The following is a 15,860-nucleotide window of genomic DNA, read 5'->3' as shown; positions in this document are numbered from 1 at the left end:
GCTGAAGTTGCAGTGAGCCGAGATCCTGCCACTGCATTCCAGCCTCCAGTGAAGGAGCGTTCAAAACAAGGAGCATTTTCTGTTTTGTTTCAAAACAAAACAGAAAATCTGTGCTCTCAACCCAGGAAAGAAGCTGGGGTCCTGTCCAAGGAATCCTAGGAGATAGCTATCTAAACATATACTGACTTCTCACCATCCTCCCCTTCCACCCTCCCACCCTCAACCCCCTACCTCATCTTCCCACTCCCATACCTCCTTCTCTAATGCCTCCTATATCCCCCTCCACGTTACATGCATCTCTTGCTATACTTTCCAGATGCTGTTTGCCTTTATCTGTTTGCACTTGCCTCATTCACTCAGGATATCCACTGACTGAACTGCCTGCCCCAGAGTTTCTTCACCAGCCTTGCTCTCTGGGCTTACCTTGTTTCTAATCCCGCTTTCTTTGCATCTGGCCTGTGACACTCACTACAGAACTTGGAGCTGCCTAATCTACAGCTCTACTGATTGCTGTTTTAGTTTGGGTGGCATAGTGTGCATGTGTGCATGTGTATGTATGTGTGCACATGTACATTTTATTTAAAATAGCAGAGACTGAATATGACTATAGTAGAATTTTTTTTTTTTTTTTTGAAATGGAATTTTGCTCTTGTTGCATAGGCTGGAGTGCAGTGGCATGATCTTGGCTCACTGCAACCTCCACCTCCCGAGTTCAAGCGATTCTCCTGCCTCAACCTCTCTAGTAGCTGGAATTACAGGCACCCACCACCACACCCAGCTAATTTTTGTATTTTTAGTAGAGACGGTGTTTCACAATGTTGGTCAGGCTGGTCTCGATCTCCTGACCTCAGGTGGTCCACTCGCTTTGGCCTCCCAAAGTGCAACTATTTACAAGAGTGAGCCACCATGCCTGGCCAACTATAGTGGATTTTCATTTTCTCTATATATTATTATATTTTTTGTGTCATTCTCCCACCTCTAGTACAGGCTATTGTCTGTATGCAAAACCTATCACCGAGAATGTTTTTTGGTGTTTTTTCTTTTTTTTTTTCTTGTGGTAAAATGCATCATTTTCTCTTCAGTCTCTTATTTTCAATCATGTTATTTCTGATTTCCCCCTTGGGTGTTTACCAAAAACATCAGTGATATAAATAAACATGACATTTTATTATTGTGTGCTTTATCTATCTGCTTTTGCATCTGCCTATGAACTCTTAACTTCAGACTTCATGCTTTGCTTTAGAGGGTAACTTGGTCAGAATGAATGCATTATTTTGTATGATGAATTGATGTATCATTTTACTTTTAAAAGCTTTTTTTATCCATCAACAGTCATTCCATAGACTATTCATTCCTTCAACAAGTATGTCTTTAGTATCTACTGTTTTCATATGTGTATGTGCATCTGTGGTGTATTCTCACACTGACGTATTTGAACTTCAGAATAATGAAAAAGATGGGGCTAGTAACTGACCTATTGAGTCACTGAGCTGGGTGACATGAAGTGACTACCCAAGGTTCACAGAGATAGCTATTGGAGATAATGTCAAAACTCACTTCCCAAGCCTCCTTTCCTAGCATCCTTTTCAGGAGATGAGGTCTGCGACCTAAAATGTGAGTCAGAAAGGTAACACTATGGACTCCCTCCAGGGTCTCAGACTAACAACAACAATAGTAATTGATATGGTTTGGCTGTGTCCCCACCCAAATCTCATCTTGAGTTATAGTTCTCATAATCCCCATGTGTGGTGGGAGGGACCCGGTGGGAGGGTAATTTAATCATAGGGGCAGATACCTTCATGCTGTTCTTGTGATAATGAATGCGTTCTCACGAGATCTGACGGTTTTGTAGGGGGCTTTTCTCCCTTTCCTCAGCACTTCTCCTTCTTGCTGCCATGTGAAGAAATACGTGTTTGCTTCCCCTTTTGCTGTGATTGTAAGTTTCCTGAGGCCTCCTCAGCCCTGCAAAACTGTGAGTCAATTAAACCTTTTTCCTTTATAAATTACCCAGACTCAGGCAGTTCTTTATAGCAGTGTAAAAATGGACTAATACAATAATAATGAAAAAAATAATAAAAAATCAGCTAACATTTATTGAATACTCATTATGTTCCAGGCATTATTTTATTATTTTTCATTATTATTGTACTAGTTCATTTTTACCCTGCTATAAAGAATGATTACATTATTCCATGATTACATTATTTCATTTATATTTCATTTGAGATATAAAGAAACAAGACTTTGAAAGTTTAAACAATTCTGCAACAGTTCATGCCAGAATCGAGGGTAAAAACATGAAATGAATGTCTTAACAAGAGTTATGGAGCAGTAATGATAATGAGTCATGAGTAATGACTCAAGATAAGGCCATGGAATTTTAAAGTTAGAAGGATTGTAGCCACTATGGTCTGAATGTGTATGTTCATATACACATATGCATGCCTTCCTAAAAACATGTTGAAATCCTAACCACCCCTGCCCCACACAAAGTGATTGTTTGAGGAAGTGGGGCTTTTAGGGGTGATTATGTCATGAAAGTGAACTGCTCATGAATGGGATTAGACCACTTATAAAAGATGACCCAGAGAGACACCTCACCTCTTCCACCAAGGGAGGGCACAGTGAGAAGACTGCTGTCTAAGGAAGTGGGCCCTAACCAAGACACCAAATATGCCAGCACTTTAATCTTGGACTTAGCCTTCAGAACTGTAAGAAATAAATTTCTGTTGTCTATAAGCTATCCAGTCTATGGTATTTTGTTATAGCAGCCCTAATGGCTAAGACAATAGGTAACAACAAGTATTTGTGTGAAACTATATTAGGGTAAATCTGTATCAGTTGGGCTTCGACCAGGGAAATAGAAGCAGATAGAAGCAGTAGGGTATCCATCTGTATCTGTATCTATGTCTACATCCATATCTATCTATATTATCTATATCTATGTCAAAAGAGATTCATTTCAAGGAATTGGCTTATGTGGTCATGGAGCTGGAAAGTTTTAATTCTGTGGGGCGGCCCACTGGCTGTAGATCAACACTGTAGGTCACAGGGAGAATTTCTTCTACTTTTGGTAAACTTCAGTTTTCCACATAAGACCTTTCAACTGATTGGATGAAGCTCACCCAGATTATGGAGGATAATCATCCTAACTCAAAGTCAACTTACTTCTACGAAATAGCTTCACAGCAGTGCCTAGATTAGTGTTTAATGAAATAGCTTGTCTTTCATGTGTCAAATTTACACATGAAACTCACCATCACAGGTGCTTTATAGTTAACGAAGTGCTTTCACATATCTTATCACTTTGGGTTACCAATAATAAATAATACATGCTCCTCCCTTTAAGGTACTACAGAAACATGTAGTACCTTGTATTGGAACACAGAAACATGTAATTATAGAACAGTGTTAGAAATGTTATAATAGAGATATTGCAAAGTGCTATGGGAATATGGAGAAAGAATAACTTGGAGGCCTTTAAGTTATTCTTAGACTAGAAAAAACAACCATTTTAGCATTGTGCTGGGATTTTACATCCATTCGTTTATTAAATTCTTACAACTCTGTGAGTTTAGGTGGTATGATTCCCATTTTACAAATGTGGAAAGTAAGAATGACCCAGTAACTTTCCAAACATCTCGTAGCTTGTAAGGTGCTGAGTAGGACTTGAAATGATTCTGATGTCAAAATCTATACCTTTTCTATTGTGTTATCATAGAGACTGTTAAACTCATCATTAAACTTCTGATACCAATGAACAGCATGCCCTCCATGTGCCTGGCACTCCTTTGATGTTAATTAAATTACAACATTGAGTTGAATTGGACTGAACTGAACTGAGCAATCACTGAAGTGTGGTAGATAGGTCTAGAAAAACTGTTACTCTTGCTTACTTGGGGACTTTGATATCCCCTCCTTCTATGTCTCATCTGTGCAGTGAGAGTTTTAAGATGATGTTGAAATTTATTTCAGTTATTAAAGGTTATTTTTCCATGAATTGGCTTCCCTGAGGTCACACAGCTAGAGGGTGACATTACAGTGAAGTATTTTCTCTTGATTTTTATTATAAAAATGTCGCACATATAACCAGAGATGAAAAGGCAGTAAAATAAGTGCAACAAAACAAAATACCATGAAGGAAAGAATGAGTAAATAAATGTTTTTCAGCTGTCATTACCGACTATTTCCTGACTAAAGCAGAGGCAAAGTAAAATTATAATAGGAACGCAATGAGCTGCATTTTATTTTTCGAGTGATATTGATTTTAAATGTTCCTGTCCCCAGTTCTTTGGGCAATTGCTGTTTTTGAGTGTCCCAGTTGACCACTTTTGTTACCTGGGCTCCCAAATCTTGAATGAATTGACCCCAGTGAATGCTTCCATCCAGCACAAAGCTGCCCTCATGGTGACAACAGGGCATATTTAGCTCTTGTTTTAACCTTTTCATCTGATTGAAGTAGGTGCTCAAAAGCCTGGGAGGACAAAACTAATTGCTTTAGATTTTTCAGCACAGGCTGTTACCAACATAGGGGAACATTGACCGTGTTTATGGGATGCAGAATGATCTCATGCCCCTGGAATTGCTTAATTGGCTGTTCTTCTCTGAAATCAGCTACTGAGAATCTCTGCCATCCTTTCTTCTTGAATACTCTTAAAGAGGTCGTGCTCACCAAGAAATCCACTGAATTCACATTTTCTCAGGTGAATGTTCCTAAGTCACTATTCCCTCTCATCGCATGTTTAGTATTCTAGGTTCTGTCTTCTTGTTTTTCTGGGAAAGGGCTTGTACTGTCTAATTCTGAGGCATCTTTACATTACTGGCTGATTATTTGGTCTCTGGTGCCATTTGGTGCTCTTTGTATAACCCTGTGGTGAGCTGAGGTGGACAATCTACCTCAGTGTAATTTAAGGTAGGAAAATGAATATGTTGTTTATTTGTGACTAGTGTGGCCTGGAAGTTATTTTGATGTTCCTTTCTAGCTCTTTCCAGAAGCTTCCGAGGGCTACCTTTTCCCTGTTTGTCTCGTCGGTTCTAGGAGCACCATCAACGGTGCTTCCCATTTGTCCAGCTCCCCTTTCTAACCTGGTTGCTCCCTGAAGGCAGATCTTTGTGGGCAGCATTGACCAGCTCCCTCCTCTGCCCACTGACTTTCAATCCCACCAGTGGGAAGCATAGGCCCATGAGGGAGAAAGAGAGAGATGTTTTTCTCCTGGCTCCCCTCTCCAGGGTGTCTGCTTGACAGGGGCTTTTTCTTTTACTTAAGGGGGTGCTAATTTCCTTGGTCTTCTCTTATAGTTACAAGCGTCCCTGAGTTCTAGTAACCAAACTTCCCTTTGCTCTTTCAGGCCTAAGGATGGCAGTGGCTTCCCACTTTCTCTTAACTCTGCCAAACTTTTGTATAAAGTCTCTTAATAAATAGTTTTTAAACAACCCCTTTTTGAGGATTTTGTTTGTTGTTGCTGAAACTCTGACAAATATAAATACACGGCAGCAGAAGTAGGTGTTGGGTGCAGAGTTGTGGGCAGAGACTTCCATGATGGTCTGCATTTCTTTCCTCCAGCCATATCCCTGTTGATCAGTCTTGTCTGTAAAATGCAGTTTTTAAAAGAAAATACAGGGTTTCTTCACAGGTATGCAAGCTGTGTAGTTTCAAAGGACCTAGCACTCAACAGGACTCTGGGCTTGGTTAAATGCTCTGCTGCTGCTATCTTGGAATTCTTAATAGTTTTTGAGCAAGAAATCCTGCCTTTTCAATTTGCACAGGGCTGTGCAAATAAAGTAGCCAGACCTATGAGCAAACACAGAATTGAAGGAGAGGACAGGTTCTTAGTGTAAAGGTAAACGGAGGCTGGAGCCAAACCGGGAACGAAGACACAAGGCAAATGGCAGTGAGAATAGCCTTTTATTAGGACTCGTGGGGTTGTGCAAACAGGGCCTGGGGGGTCTTGAAACTACTTGGGCAGGAGTTGAGTAAGGGTCATGAGGAAGGGGTCTCTGGAAACTGTTAACCAAAACTGCTGTTTACGAACTTGTGGAATGCAGGTGAGCTGCAGGTCATGGGGGAGTGTGGTTGCCCAGCTGGAACTCTGACGCATGTAAGTCTGCGGGTGTGTACAAGGGTGAAGGGAGTCTTTAACAAAAGGCCTGCTACGCCGGGTAACGCTGCCATGTTGGGTCTAGATTCCTGCCTAACACTTAGCTGCTCTCTTTTTCTAAGGGAAAGTTCTTCCATATTTCTCTCATTCTTCTCCCTAAAAGACGAAGTACTAATCTTATTTTCAGGTTGTTCCTGCGTCGCATTTACCCCCGGGAATAGATACCATGGCTTTCTTTGCTTCTTGTTGTTCCAGCTGCTCTTCGCCTGCAGACTTTCTCTCTCTGTTTTCCCCTTCCAAGTGGCCTTTTGAAGTAATAGGGTCCAGACTATAGGAGAAGGAGGAAGAGTCTGACATTGAGAGATCTCCCTCTTTTATTCTATCAGTATTCCCAGACACTTTTCTTTTTGACATCCTATCCCTTGTGACTAACTGGACATCTGGGGTTTGGGCTTAAGAACATAAAGGAGCCTTACAAATTCATTTTTAGGCCTTGGGCTTAAGTTGATTAGATCCGTATCATTTATCGGAACTATCATAACTATCATAGTTCTGATTAGGAGTTCCAACTATAATCCCTGCTAATAATTTCCTTTGCCACTGTTCATGCTGATCCAGAACCTCATAGGTAGAAGAATTACTTCTTAGCAAATGAAACAAAATGGGGAAACTCTCCTTCATCTCCCCTCTATTTCTCATTACTAGTAGAATATTCTGGCATACATTCTTCCAGACTCCCTCTACATTAATGTTCAAATATATACATTTACATACCCATTTGAAAATACAATTGAAAAATATGACCATATATGTATGTTTGCATAATATCCATATATGTGATTTTTATATTTAATAATACATCTTGAAGATCTTTCATGTCACTACATGATGATCTACCCCAGTTATTTTTTCTATCTGAATAGGATTCTGTAGAATGGGGTTGAATTGTTCCCTGTTAGACATTTATGTTGTTTACAGCTCTTTGCTATTATATGCAGTCATCATTGTACTTGTATGTCTATAGATAAAAAAATTCTTTAGACCAAGTTCCGAGAAGTAAACTTGATGGATCATAAGATTTTCATCTTAATCTTTGATAAATACTACTAAGTTGTAGCTTGAATAAAACAATATTGCATAAGCAATTTCTAGCTATGCCATTTTCTCAAAATCTCAACTCTTGACTTTTGATGTCATTTGATTTGATTTTTTAAATATTTGTAAATACAGTGGCAAAATTATATCTTAATTAGCCTTTTTCTCATCACTTTTGAAAGTCAGCACCTTCTCATATATTTGTCATTTATATTACTTATTCAGTAAATTGCTCATTTCCTTTTCTCTTTTTTAATAGAATTATGTATCTTTTTCTCATGTATTTTAGTTTGCTCTTTATTCTAAATGCAGATCCATTGTCACATACTTTGCAAATGTTCCCAAGAGTATACGTCTTGTCTTTTAAGTTTTTTTTTTTCCTTTTGTTTTTTCTGTAGGCCTGGGTCAACCTAGAGTCTTTTAAGTTTTCTTATGCAGCCTTTTGTTATTTAAAGGAAGAAGCTAATCAAAGTAATAAGATACATGATCAGAATTACAGTATCATTTCCTGTTCTCTCTTTTCTGTGTTGTCACCTTCTGAAATAAGGTGGAATTTTTAGGTCTATACTGAACATTTCCTAATTCTACCATACTTTCTAGTCTTTGAGTGTTATTCAGTTTTGGGGGGAGAGTTTCATTATATTATCTTCTAGCTTATTGATTCACTCTTCAACTGTGTCCATTGTGTTTTTTTAATTCAACTATAAAGCCCAACTTTGTACTTCAATTCTCAAATGGTTAATTTCCCCAATTTTTATAGTTAATTCCTTTAAAATCTACTTTATAAATATATACCTTTTAAATACGCAGTTTAAGGAATTTCAAAAAATTTCAACAATTTTGTAATTATCACCAGTCATGATATAGAACATTTCCATCATTCCAAAATGTTCCCTCATGCCTCTTTGTAGTCAATCCTCTCCTCTCATCCCTAATCCCTGAAAGCCACAGGTATACTTTCTGTTACTAGAGTTTTGCCTTTTTAAAAATTCTGCATAAAGGCAATTATATAATATGTAACATTTTGAAACTAGCTTTTTCTCACTTAGTATAATGCTTTGAGATTCATGACTTTTGTTATGTATTTAAGTGGTTTCTTTCTTTTATCGTTGAGGAGTATTCCACTGCATGGATATACCACAGTTGTTTATCCATTCACGCATTGATGACTGGGTTGTTTCCAGTTTTTGGTGTGGACATTCGTGCCTGGTCAATGGCTGCTTTTGAGTTACAGTGGCAAAATTGGGCAGTTCTGATAGACGCCACCTAACTTTCACATCTAATAATACCTGTCCTTTATCCAATAATGTCACTTCTGCAGAAAATTTGCCACCCCTTCATGCAGAGTATATTTAAAATAGCTGTTTCAATGTCTTTCATTGTTAATTCCATCATTCTGTCATTTATAAGTTTCTTCTAATTGATTATTTTTTCTTTGCTTATGGGTCACATTTTCCTTTTCTTTATATGCCTGGCAAGTTTTTACTGGATGCTGGCCTGGACGTTGTGAATTTTATGTCACTATGTGCCGAATTTTGTTGTATTCTTTTAAATAGAGTTGGAATGTGTAATGGCATTTGATTACGTTACCTGGAGTCGGTAAAATGTTTTCAAAGTTACTTCTAACCTTTGTTAGAGCATTTCCAGAGTTGCCTTTGGTCCTGCAAAGAAAAATTCAAAAATCTCAGGCTCCTCAAACTCCTTGTGCCAAATGAAAGATTAAGTCTGGAGGCTTGAGTTATGCAACACCCTCTTCCAAATCAATAACTGTTACTAGTATTATGCATCAACCAGATCCCCATGGAAATACAAAAGGCCTCAGGCATCTACAAATGACTACCACCACAGATCATTCGTAAGTAAATTCTTTGCTGGCCCTGCATAAAAAAGGACATGCCAAGGACATTGTAACTTTAGGTCTATAAACTAAGCCTAGCTTTGAAAACAAAAGTCTGTTCCATTACACACTGATGATGTCGATTTTAAGCTTATCTTCCCAGGTGTAGAACAAAGACAAGCCAAGATCAGTAATTTCTCCACCCACCTGGAGATATCTACATAACTGATTCTTCCTTTAGTCCTTTTTCTTTTAAATCTTAAAACATTTATCTTATGTAAAATGTAGATTTACTGGGCACTAGCTAAAGTCCCACAACAATGTAACTATTCACTTTATTGCCTACCTGCCCGTCTTCCTACTTGCCTCTCCTCAGCCTTTAAGGAAATATGTAAATATTAAACCTCCTGACAAATCTCTTCAGAAAAAAAAAAACCACAGATGCATCTCATATTTTTCCCAGACATGCCCTAAAGCTGGCTCAATAAACCTCAATTGATTGAGACCTTTCCCTCAGTCCCTTACTTTGGTTATCATTCTAGGGAAAATCTAACACTATTAATAAAGCCACAACCTTCTAAAGACTACCGGATGTCACTTGTCTTATGAAGTCATTTCACTCAAGCTTTTGGGAACATAAACCAATCCCGGCCCTGTGTGACGTATGGAAATTATCTAGTGGACTGTTTTTTCCATTGCTGTTTCCCTAACCTTGGGAAGTTTCCTCTGACTCACGCAGAGATAAGTACTCAACCAAAGTGCCAAGGAGACTTTTCTACAGATCTCTGAAGCTTTTTTTCTGTGCATCTCCCTTATTTCTGATATTCTTTTTCATTAAATCTAGCTGACTTGGTCTCCTTGAACTCCCATCTCTGTCTCCTTAAGTCAGTAGGAGTGCTAGACTTTGAGTTTTTCCTTTCTGTATGGCCACCTGGGAAATGCTTCCAGTTGTTTTCCTCTTTCTTAGAGATAAGGGACCTTTCCTGCTTATGTTTCAGCATTTAAGAATCATTATTTCGTATAGTCTGCTTCATTTTGTATTGTTGTATGTGGAGGATAAACTCAGTCTCTACTACTGCATTATTGTGAGAAATGGAATTGTAGCATTGAAACTACCTTTGCAAAAATGATAACTGTGAGAAAATTATGACAGTGAAAGAGATCTGATGTAACAAACACCCACCTCTCATGCTTTTAAGCTCCAAACTGCTCTTAATCATTCCTGGACTTTGGCCAAGCTAACTTTTGGAGACATTTAGTTTATAGTTTAAATGATAAAACTAAACCAGCGTTGAAAAGCTAATGAAAGACCACCAGGTTAGGAGGACGAGAAGAGCCTGAATTCTGCTAAGGTGTAGATATAAATGACTACCAGTCTTTATTCTGGAGGTCACAAGATTTGCAACTTCCCCAATTACTCCTGCAGATAATATCACTGTTGGCCTTTTGAGGTGTCCTTTTCAGATTTTTGCATTTCTGATGACCAATGCCTCTACCTGGACCCATCAACTAGTCCTGTGGCCCCACCCAGAAGTGGACTCAGGCATCCTTAAGGACCATTTTCCACACCCCTATGATTGCACCCCCAACCAATCAGCAGTACCCATTCCCTGGCCTGCCAAACTATTTGTGAAAAACCTAACCTCTGAATTTTCATAGAGACTGATTTGAGTCATAAAACTCTGGCCACCCATTCACCTGGTTCTGCATGAATTAAACTCTTTCTCTATTGCATTTCTGCTGTCTGGATAAAATGACTCTATCCAGGTAGCTTGCAAAATGGACCTGTTGGATGATTACAGTGTTGCCTCTATTGCTCAGTCCTCCTTTTACTTGTTTACTTCATCTTCTACGTGGTGGGCCAAACAACAGTGGGCAGCTATTTCACCCTCCTGAATATCCAAACCCCAGAGAATTTCTTTCCTTACATGGTCCACTAGAAAAGTCTCAGTAAGAATTCTAATTTGCTTGGTTTGGTTCATGTTTGCATTTTTGTCTTTTTTCCCCCCATCTCTTTATTGTGTTGTGTTTTAAGAGATTAGCTTTACTTGATGTTCTAGTACCCTAATTCACTGTTTATCTGTCTATTGAGATTTTTCTTTTCTTTTTTTTTTTTTTTTTTGACAGCGTCTCACTCTGTCACCCAGGCTGGAGTGCAGTGACACGATTGGCTCACTGAAAGCTCCACCTCCTGGGTTCACGCCATTCTCCTGCCTCAGCCTCCTGAGTAGCTGGAACTACAGGTGCCTGCCACCATGCCTGGCTAATATTTTTGTATTTTTAGTGAAGACGGTGTTTCACCATGTTAGCCAGGATGGTCTCGATCCCTGATCTCGTGGTCTGCCCGCCTCTACCTCCCAAAGTGCTAGGATTACAGGCGTGAGCCACTGCGCCGGGCCCACTTTTTAACTATTAATCTGTAGTCTCTCTAAAGTTGATTTGTTATGTATTTCCAAAGATATTTATATTCAAGTGACTGCATTACTTTAATCTACCTCCTCAAGTATTTAGTTCTTCAGTTTGGGGAACTTTGTTTTGCCTCTTTAGTTGTTTTAGTTCTTCAAGTGTCTTATGATAGTTGGTTGCCCAGTTATGTTTTTGATAATCCTTGTTTGATTTGAGGGAGGTGTCTGAATAGCATGAAATGGATTTTTTCTTTTATAACAAGGGAGGTTCTTTACCTGTCTAAGGGGTGGGAGATAGGTACTAGATGGACAATAACAATAAATATCCAACATGCTATCTGATATTGTCTTCTAATGATTGTACTACTTAATCCCCAAACTCATTTGATTTTTCACTTTTTTTTTTCTCAACGTACACTGTGTCAGGCCTCTGAGCCCAAGCCAAGCCATCGCATCCCCTGTGACTTGCACATATATGCCCAGATGGCCTGAAGTAACTGAAAAATCACAAAAGAAGTGAAAATGCCCTGCCCCACCTTGACCAATGACATTCCACCACAAAATAACTGAAAATGGCCGGTTCTTACCTTAAGTGATGACATTACCTTGTGAAAGTCCTTTTCCTAGCTCATCCTCGCTCAAAAAGCTCCCCCACTGAGCACCTTGTGACCCCCACTCCTGCCCGCCAGTGAACAACCCTTCTTTGACTGTAATTTTCCTTTACCTACCAAAATCCTATAAAACGGCCCCACCCTTATCTCCCTTCGCTGATTTTCCTTTTGGACTCAGCCCGCCTGTTCCCAGGTGATTAAAAAGCTTTATTGCTCACACAAAGCCTGTTTGGTAGTCTCTGCACATGGATGCACATGACACCCTGTGCTTCTTTCTACCTTCACAGCATTGATCATGATGATTGTCCTGCCTAACAGGCCATTTTTCCTTCTCTCTACTTGCCAAAATCCTGTGTAACCTTCAGGCTCAATACAAGACTCACCCCATTAAAAAAAATTCCTAAGTACTTTAGCTCTTTTAATTAGTGTGTCTTTTTTGCTTAATGCTGATTAGAAATGTGACTTCAAGTTCGTTTCAATTGCAATAATTGCTATGACTCTGGGGGCTCCTAATACATGCTAAGCCCTGTAGTGGATATGTCCTGTATACTATATCATTTAATTCTTATTTAATGGGATGAATGTTATTTTCCTATGTTATAGAAGGAGGAACTAAATTTTGGAGCAGGAGATCATCCAATTCAGAGACCCCTCTCCCCAAATCTGGATGGTCTCTCAATGCTGGCTGCTCTCCCGTACTCCTGCACTTCCCTCCACTCAACTCATGTCCTTGAGCCACATACTTGCAGAGTCTGCCAAGACTCCAAATCGAAAGAGGCATGGTAACCTCAGGATTTGCAAAGAAGATCAAAGGTATCTAAATCAAGCAGGCAAAGTCATTAACCTTTTCAGAACATGTTGGAAAAAGACTAGTATGATAATATTTATTCTGGTATACTGCTCCAGAGCTATTTGACACTGCTCCTTCTTATCAGGACAACTTTCTTCTTCGTCTGGCAAGAATATAATTGAGCAAGATACTGTTCAGAAAACATGATTTTAAATGGATCTTTCACTTCATTCTGAGATTTCTTTAGACTGAACCTCTGAATTTGGAGATAAGTTAAAAGCACAAGTCAAAATGGTTTGCTTAGGTTTATTTCTAGTGATTTAAAAGCGATATAAAGGATAAAAATAATTATGTTATAGACTTCAGAGGTAAAATAGTGGAAAGTCAAGCCAATATTGTACTGTCTAGTTTGCTTCAATCAGCAGACACCTGATGGCACTCCTCTATAGAAAGGGACTTCAAAAGCTGCTGCCCACAACTTCAAGTCTGTAAGCCGAAACGTAGGTCTAATGCCAAACCAGATTCTGTTTCTTTTACATCATGTTCCCCTCGCTAACTAAATTTCCAGGTTAATCAGAAAGTGTTGACAACAAGTAGAACCATAAAGAAAAAACAAGTCTCAACAAACACAAAATGTTACTAATTACAGTATTAGAGTGCTTTCCAGTTTGCCAAAGCACTTTTATATGTATTCTCTAATTTGTTCTTCACAACTGTGTGTTGTAGAAATTATTCTGTGCATTCTACAATTATGAAATCGAGGTATTTGATGTAACTCATATTAGGTTGTCCAGCTAGAAATGGCCAGAATTGAGAATTAAACTCAATTCCAAATTGCATCTTCTCCTCCACACCAGTGCTCATGGATGCTCAGGTGCACACATACACATCACTGTTTCTGTCAATGTTTAATGCAGCACTGTCTCTAAGCAAAATAATAAGGCAAAAAAGTTATTTAAACACTTCAGCCAATATTTATGTAGCTCCCACTATGTGCTATATACTGTCCTAGACGCTTAAGATAAAGCAATGAACAAATAAAAACAAACAAAAACCCCTGCCTCCTGAAACTTATCTTTTGGTGGGTAGAGATAGGCAAAAAATATATATGTAATAGATAAGAAAATAATAAGGTATTCTAATAAATAAGTGATATGGAATTAAAGAAGAGATGGGGTGGGCATGGTGGTTCACACCTGTATTCCCAGCATTTTGGGAGGCCGAGGTGAGTGGATCATTTGAGCCCAAGAGTTTAAGACCAGCCTGGGCAATATGGTGAGACCCTTTCACTACAGAAAATTAAAAAAAAAAAAAATTAGCAGAGCATGCTGCCACGCACCTGTAGTCCCAGCTACTTGGGAGGCTGACATGGAAGGATCACTTGAGCCTTGGAGGTTGAAGCTTCAGTGAGTCGAGACTGCACCAACTGAACTCCAGCCTGGATGACAGCGAGACTCTGTCTCAAAAAAAAAATTAAAAATTAATAAATAAATAAAAGAAAGAGAGAAAGATCAAGGTTGAGAAATTTAACATTAGGATTTAGAGAAGAGCAGGGCAATTTACAGCATTAAGTAGGATGGTCAGGGTAAGGCACTTCCAGAAGGAGAAATTTAGGCAAAAGCTTGAAGGCTGTGAATACCTGGAGAAATATTTTTCCAGGCAGACTGCTAAAATGTGAGAAGATGTGACAGGCATAAAGAAATCAAAGAGGCTAGATCAGAGGACATGAGGAAGAGGAGAAAAATGTGATTAGAGGCCATAGGAGAGAGAACATGCAGGGCCTCATAGACCTGTATATTAGGAGGACTTTGCTGTTCTTCTGAATGAGATGGAGAGCCATGGGAGAGTTTTGAGTAGTGACATTTGAGAATGTTGTGTTGTTTTGAAGTGACAGGGCATTATTTACAGTGAAAGGATTATTTGGGCTGCTCCACTGAAAACACATTCAAGGGCTGGGGAGAAAGAGTAGAAGCAGAGAGGAGTTAGGAGGCTATTGCAGTGTATTAGTTTCCTGGAGCTGCTGTAATAAAATAACACAAACTTGGTGACTTAAAACAATATAAATTTATTATCTCAGGGTTCTGGAGGTGAAATGTCTGAAATTAAGGTATCAGTCAGGCCGTGCTCTCTCTGCGGCGTTTAGGTGAGACCCTTCCTTGCATCTTTTAGCCTCTGGTAGCTCCAGGTAATCCTTGGCTTGTGGCAGCATAACTCCAATTTCTGCCTCTGCCTTCTAATGGCTGTCCTCTTCCTAGGTGTATCCACATCATTTCCCCTCTCTGTGTGTCTCTCTGTATCCAAACTTTCCCCTCTTTTGAGGATACCAGTCATATTGAAAAAAGGTCCCACCCATGTGACCTCATCTCAACTTGATTCCATCTGCAATGACACTGTTTCCAAATAAGATCACATTCTGATGTCCTGAGGGTTAGGATTTTAACACCTTTGGAGAAAGCAGAGAGGGAAGGGGGAGAGAGAAACACAGTTTAAGCTATAACAGGCAGTAATCTAGATGAGAAATAGTGGAGGCTTAGAATAGGATGGTAGCAGAGGGATTATGATGAGTGACTAGATTCTGGATGCATTTTGAAGCTAGAACCAGCAGAATTGCTGCTAGATTGGATGTAAAGAGTGAGAAAGCCAAAGGGGACTCCAAGATATTTTACCTAACAACTGGAAGGATAGTGATACCGGAAGGTAAAACAAGTTTTTGGGGAGAGAGGAGGATTAGAAGTTTAGTTTTTTTTTTATGTTGAGTTTGAAATATTTATTTAGAAAAACAGAAGTGTTGAATGGGAAGTTAGATATACAAGTCTAGAATTTGGGAGAGAGGTCTGGGTTGAAGGTATAAAGGTTTAAATTTGTAAGTCTTTAGCATACAGAGGAAACTCAAAGCCAAGTAACTGAGATCACCAAGGAAGGGAATACAAATAGAAAAGATGACCAAGGTCCAAGCCCTGGGCCACTCTAGCATGAAGAGGTCATAGGAGAGGAGGAACCCATAAAGGAGAAACCGGTGAGGTA

The 15,860-nt window shown here is 39.2% G+C and overlaps 1 protein-coding gene across 3 annotated transcripts in view; it reads right to left on the bottom strand.

The window, feature by feature from the left end:
* CCDC190 (coiled-coil domain containing 190) overlaps nucleotides 1-14,807 on the bottom strand; it is a 109,925-nt gene extending 95,118 nt beyond the window's left edge. For 2 of the 3 annotated variants that reach the window (XR_005236187.2, XM_073011837.1), the window contains exons 1-3: nucleotides 14,627-14,807; nucleotides 14,176-14,292; nucleotides 8,784-8,854 (exon numbers count right to left, since the gene is read on the bottom strand). The gene's annotated coding sequence lies outside the window, so the exon portion shown is untranslated. Of the gene's footprint in view, nucleotides 1-1,795; nucleotides 2,029-8,783; nucleotides 8,855-14,175; nucleotides 14,293-14,626 lie in introns of those variants that run through there. The other variant, XM_073011838.1, reaches the window with a different exon arrangement.
* Between the last annotated feature and the right edge of the window lie 1,053 nt (nucleotides 14,808-15,860).

Source organism: Chlorocebus sabaeus, chromosome 25, assembly GCF_047675955.1.
Source record: "Chlorocebus sabaeus isolate Y175 chromosome 25, mChlSab1.0.hap1, whole genome shotgun sequence".
NCBI lineage: Eukaryota > Metazoa > Chordata > Mammalia > Primates > Cercopithecidae > Chlorocebus > Chlorocebus sabaeus.
This window is presented reverse-complemented; position numbering and strand designations above follow the sequence as displayed.